The 5,814-nt window shown below is 37.8% G+C and overlaps 1 long non-coding RNA gene across 1 annotated transcript; it reads left to right on the top strand.

The window, feature by feature from the left end:
• The first annotated feature begins 2,433 nt into the window (after positions 1-2,433).
• LOC137048112 (uncharacterized) lies at positions 2,434-5,202 on the top strand. The gene is made up of 3 exons (XR_010899315.1): positions 2,434-2,565; positions 2,965-3,039; positions 4,029-5,202. It is a non-coding gene; the product is annotated as an uncharacterized lncRNA (long non-coding RNA).
• The last annotated feature ends 612 nt before the right edge of the window (positions 5,203-5,814 follow it).

Genomic DNA, 5,814 nt, shown 5'->3' with positions numbered 1-5,814 from the left:
TCGAAAGAATTGCGATGGACCTCATCGGGCCATTAGAGCGATCCGCACGCGGCCATCGTTTTGCGTTAGTTATCGTGGACTACGCAACACGATATCCGGAAGCAGTGGCCCTCCGCAACATCTCAGCGAAGAGTGTTGCGGACGCACTGTTTCGACTAATCTCCCGGGTGGGGATTCCGAAAGAGATCCTCACTGATCAAGGCACGCCGTTTATGTCACGTACATTAAGCGAACTATACGGGTTATTGGGCATTAAGTCCATTCGAACAAGCGTTTATCACCCACAAACGGACGGCTTGGTCGAACGGTTTAATCGCACACTTAAATCCATGATCTATAAGTTCGTGCAGGAAGACGCCAAAAATTGGGATAGGTGGTTAGAACCCCTCTTATTTGCCGTGCGGGAGGTCCCACAAGCCTCCACGGGGTTTTCCCCATTCGAGCTTCTCTACGGGCGCCAGCCACGGGGGGTGCTTGACGTCCTGCGAGAGACTTGGGAGGAGGGGCCTTCTTTGGCGAAGAACGAAATTCAATATGTGCTGGACTTGCGAACAAAACTCCACACCTTGGGGCGGCTATCTAGGGAGAATTTGTTGCAAGCCCAGGACCGCCAGAGCCGGTCATATAACAGGGGTACGAAGCTACGCAAATTCACACCGGGAGAGAAAGTGCTCGTATTACTCCCTACGTCGAGCTCTAAATTGATGTCAAAGTGGCAGGGGCCTGTTAGGGTTTTTTTTGAGTGAGCGGTATGGAGGAGCCATTATTAGGGCAGGCCATGCTGTGTCTTGTCTGGACTCTCGGCCCCTACAACCACAGCGTCCCCCCTTACTGATGCTGCTGGCCTCACAGACATCGGTTCAACTCTCATACACACCTCACATAAAACACCTCCCTTCTTGGAAGTGCCCAATGGCGGTGACCCCCATGTCTTAGGTCGTCCCCCGCTGGCCAAAAGAGGATCTTACCCGTCTTCGGCGAATCACCCTCATTCACATTGGTCATCGCTTGAGATCTTTGATCCTTAAAATGGATCAAATGTTTTTCTGGAGCCTTGGGGAAAGTGCATTCAAGAGTCACCAGAGCCATTTAGTCTGCTTACTATAGGTAAAACATGGAGACAGGTTAATCATAACACTATTTAATCACTGATACCATTTTACATCCTTCAAACCGCAACATATTAGTGCGTAGATTATACTCAGTGAATTTAGCCATAACAACTGTCCATTCAATTTCATGTCCTGCATGTTGACTCTGACCTGATCCATTGGTCCTGTGCATGGTGGCGGCTAAGATTAGACAAAGATGTCACTGGTCATGGGATAATTTATTTAAAAATTTCATTAAAATTCTGTATTTGAAAACATCTTATACCTTTATTATTGCCCTCCTAATGGCACTCTTTCACTCTTTTTAACAAATCACTGTCTCTATGATTTTCAACTGATGCACTGTGCTTTTACTATAAATCTCTTATCACCTAAGACACAGCTCAGATAACAGCATTGAGCTGGTTTTGAATGAGAGAGAGACTCTGACCCAGCTGGCATTCAACTGACATTAAACGTTTAAATGTAGTTGAAATAATGTCAGTTTATGAAAAAACATTGTTTCAACGTCAAAACAACGTTGAACACCAAATAGTTGAATTGGTGTTGTTAACTCACTAAGAATTCAACATAGAAATATCAACAAGTTTTGAGTTGTACGTCAAATCAACATTATTTTTACAACCATGACTTTTAAAATTTTTGTTGAAATATCTTAGTAGAAAAATAACGTTGGAACAACGTCCAAACAATGCTGATCAATTAACTGTTGAAAAAGAGTTGATACATGAATAATGATACAACGTTGAAATATCAACTCTGAATTAAACGTTTGTTGAGCACTTTCTACATCTTATGGCTTACTTTGACAGCAAGTCCGATTGATCATTTTGGTTAGTCATTCCATACAAGAACAATATATGCAGTGGCGGCTGGTGAAAATATTATATGTGGGGCTGTTTGTGTGGGGGTCTGGGGATATACATTTCCCCCATACAATTTTAAATTTTGTAGATGTGATTTCCTGCATTCTGGTGCATTTTAATTTTTATATATTAAGTTGTATATATTAAGTTAATTTTTATATTAAGTGGTCTCTTAATTTTTCTTCCAGAGCTATATATATATCCTACACAGCTCTGGAAAAAAAATTAACAGACCGCTTAAAATTAAAAAAATAACACACAAACATACACACACACACACACACACACACACACACACACACACACACACACACACACACACATATATATATATATATATATATATATATATAGACACATATGGACACACACACACACACACACACACACACACACACACACACGAATACAAGATGTATGGCTTGATTGGAGGATGGCGACTGTCATCACACAAAGGCCAATAGGCTCTGACGGTTCCACACAACACCTGCTTGCGCGTGCGCGAAGTGGGTCTGTGTCGTCATCGTCAGCCTCGCAGGTTCTGACCTGGACCGATTCGACTGAATTTGGGCATAACAGCTCAGACGGTAAGCAAAGTTTTTGAAGTCACATTTTATAACTAGAAAATTCCTAAATAAATGTTGAGTGTGCCTGACTCTGGTCCATATACGTATTGTGTTAATTAATTATGTGTTTATATGGGCAGACTAACGTAGTTTAACCGCGAACCGGAGTTAGTGCTAGCTAACCGTCAAACGCCGTTCTTATCTGTGTGTGTGTAGACGTATGGGCAGACTAGTTTAACCGCGAACTGCCGTTAGTCCGTCGTTCCACCGGCGTGTATGTGTGTACGCTCCATGAAGCTAACGTTATACATATTAGATCAGTTTGAATGTTTTTGTCTTATACTACCGTTACCCAATCAGGGAGAGGCATAACAATATCTATACATCTTTAGCACGTCACATTCTTCTTCTTTTTTCCAGAGATTTGGACCTGAAAGTCTCCTTTAACGTTAAGTTGTCCCCATACCTAACCCAACCATCTATTTGAATCTGAAAGTAACTAACCCTTAACTTTTTTTTGTTACATTTTTGTAAAATTTAAATACAGGTTTATGTGGAAGACTTTTTATATATAAAATGTATATAATAATTTCTGATCAAATTATTGCATTTATGTTTGAATGATTCGTTTTTGACTTGAAACAGTTGCATATTAAACTTAAATTTAGCTTATCCTTCCTATTTTGTTGGTTTTGGGGGGCGTGTTAGAGTGGGATTCTGTAGGTGGTCCTCAGAAAAAAATTGGAAGATAAAGTGGTCCTTGGGCTGAAAAAGTTTGAGAAACACTGTGTTAAATTGATAGTAAAGGAGATTTATATTATTTGAAAATATGTTTTTATTTTGAATAAATGCAGTTCTTTTAAACCTTTTATTCATCAAATATATTAAGCATCAGAACTGTTTCCAACGCTCATAATAAATCAGAATATTAGAATGATTTCTGAAGGATCATGTGACGGTGAAGGAATGATACTGAAAATTCAGCTTTTCACAGAAATAAATTGTAATTGAACATATAATAAATTGAAAACCAAATATTTAATTTGTAATAAGATCAAAATATTACATTTTTTTTCTTTATTTTTGATCAAATAAATGCAGGCTTGATGAGCAGAAGAAACTTCTTTCAAAAACATTACACATAGTAATGTGTCCAAACTTTTATATATATATATATATATATATATATATATATATATATATATATATATATATATATATATATATATATATATAAATATAAATAAAAAAATACTCCATTCTGGGCTCTAGACTAACTTCTCTACCTGCAGCAAGGGTTACTACCAACTGCCTTTTGTTGCTCGCTCAAGCACATGATTATCAATGACTTTGCATGTTGATAAATACTAATTTATATACTTTGATCATTGGCAATGCCACAAAAGTTGATATTTGCTAAATATTTTAATTTGAGAGAGTAGTGTTTGCTAATACTGATCTGTTTTTTTTGTTTTTCTCATCAGATGCGGTCTTGAGCTTAAAGCCAATGAAAGTAGACGAATACATGGCCAAAGACTTGAAATATGCACCTGAGAGGACTGGTGGCGGTAGCAGAAAGAAGTAACAAGAAAGGAAGACTTAACCAGCTGTGTTTAATGTTGCCCAATGTTTGGGCCGTTTTTTTAAAGGTTAAAAAAAGCTAGTTCACCCAAAAATGAAATTTCTGTAATTTACTCCTCACCCTAATGTCGTTCCAGACCCGTAAGACCTCCATCTTCAGAACACAGTTTAAGATATTTTATATTTACTCCGAGCTTTCTGTCCCTCCATTGAAAATGTATGTACGGTATACTGTCCATGTCCAGAAGGACCAGAAAGATAATAACATCATCAAAGTAGTCCATATGTGACATCAGTGGGTTGGATAGAATTTTTGCAATGAAAGCAATGAAAATACATTTTGGTCCAAAAATAACAACAACATAAAAAGTGACAGTATACCGTACATACATTTTCAATGAAGGGACAGAAAGCTCTTGGACTAAATATAAAATACCTTAAACTGTGTTCCGAAGATGAACGAAGGTCTTACGGGTGTGGAGCGACAAGGCGAGTCATTTAAAGGGTTAGTTCACCCAAAAATGAAATTGATGTCATTAACTCCTCCCCCTAATGTTGTTCCACACCCGTAAGACCTCCGTTCATCTTCACACACAGTTTAAGATATTTTATATTTTAGTCCCAGAGCATAATGCAGTATGCACACTATACTGTCCATGTCTAGAAAGGGAATAAAAACATCATCAAAGTAGTCCATAGGAGACATCAGTGGGTTAATTAGAGTCTCTTGAAGCATCCAAAATACATTTTGGTCCAAAAATAACAAAAACTACGATTTTATTCAGCATTGGCTTCTCTTCTGCGTTTGTTTTCAAACCTCAAATAAAGATTCAAACAGCCATGAATCAATGATTCGGATCGCCACAATGCTCTGGGACTAAAATATAAAATATCTTAAACTGAGTTCTGAAGAGGAATGGAGGTCTTACGGGTCTGGAATGACATTGGGGTGAGTCATTAATGACCTCAATTTCACTTTTGGGTGAACTAACCCTTTAATGACAGAATTTTTGGGTAAAGTAAAAGTTTGACATGTGTACAATTGATGTGAAAGGTTGGCACAATTGCAGCTATGTAATAAAGCATGTCTCCTACGTCAGCGAAATGTCTTTATTAATCTTCTTCCTGGTCTTCCTTTGACCAATTGGCTTCTTCCAAGCTGACTGTGCGTGTTTGCAAACTTAGTGTTTATGTATCCATTTCAAGGTGTTTGGTGCTACTGTTGAACACATCAATACTTCAGTGAAAACAGTTTAACAAAAACTATGTTGAAAAGCAGGACTTTATAGTGACGTTGAAATTTCAACGTTGATTGAATTTGCAAAATCTAAACTTAAATCAATGTTGGCAAATTCACCTATGTTGAGAAACATGACGTCGGAATGACGTTGCCATTTCAACGTTGATTGAATTTGCAAAATCTAAACTTAAATCAATGTTGGCAAATTCACCTATGTTGAGAAACATGACGTCGGAATGACGTTGCCATTTCAACGTTGATTAGATTTGCAAAATCTAAACTAAAATCAATATTGTTTCAATGTTGGCAAATTCACCTATGTTGAGAAACATGACGTCGGAATGACGTTGCCATTTCAACGTTGATTAGATTTGCAAAATCTAAACTAAAATCAATATTGTTTCAATGTTGGCAAATTCACCTATGTTGAGAAACATGACGTCGGAATG

The sequence above is a fragment of the Pseudorasbora parva genome, chromosome 19 (genome assembly GCF_024679245.1).
Source record: "Pseudorasbora parva isolate DD20220531a chromosome 19, ASM2467924v1, whole genome shotgun sequence".
Lineage (NCBI taxonomy): Eukaryota > Metazoa > Chordata > Actinopteri > Cypriniformes > Gobionidae > Pseudorasbora > Pseudorasbora parva.
Note: the sequence above shows the minus strand (reverse complement) of the source record. Positions and strands in the feature narration are given on the sequence as shown.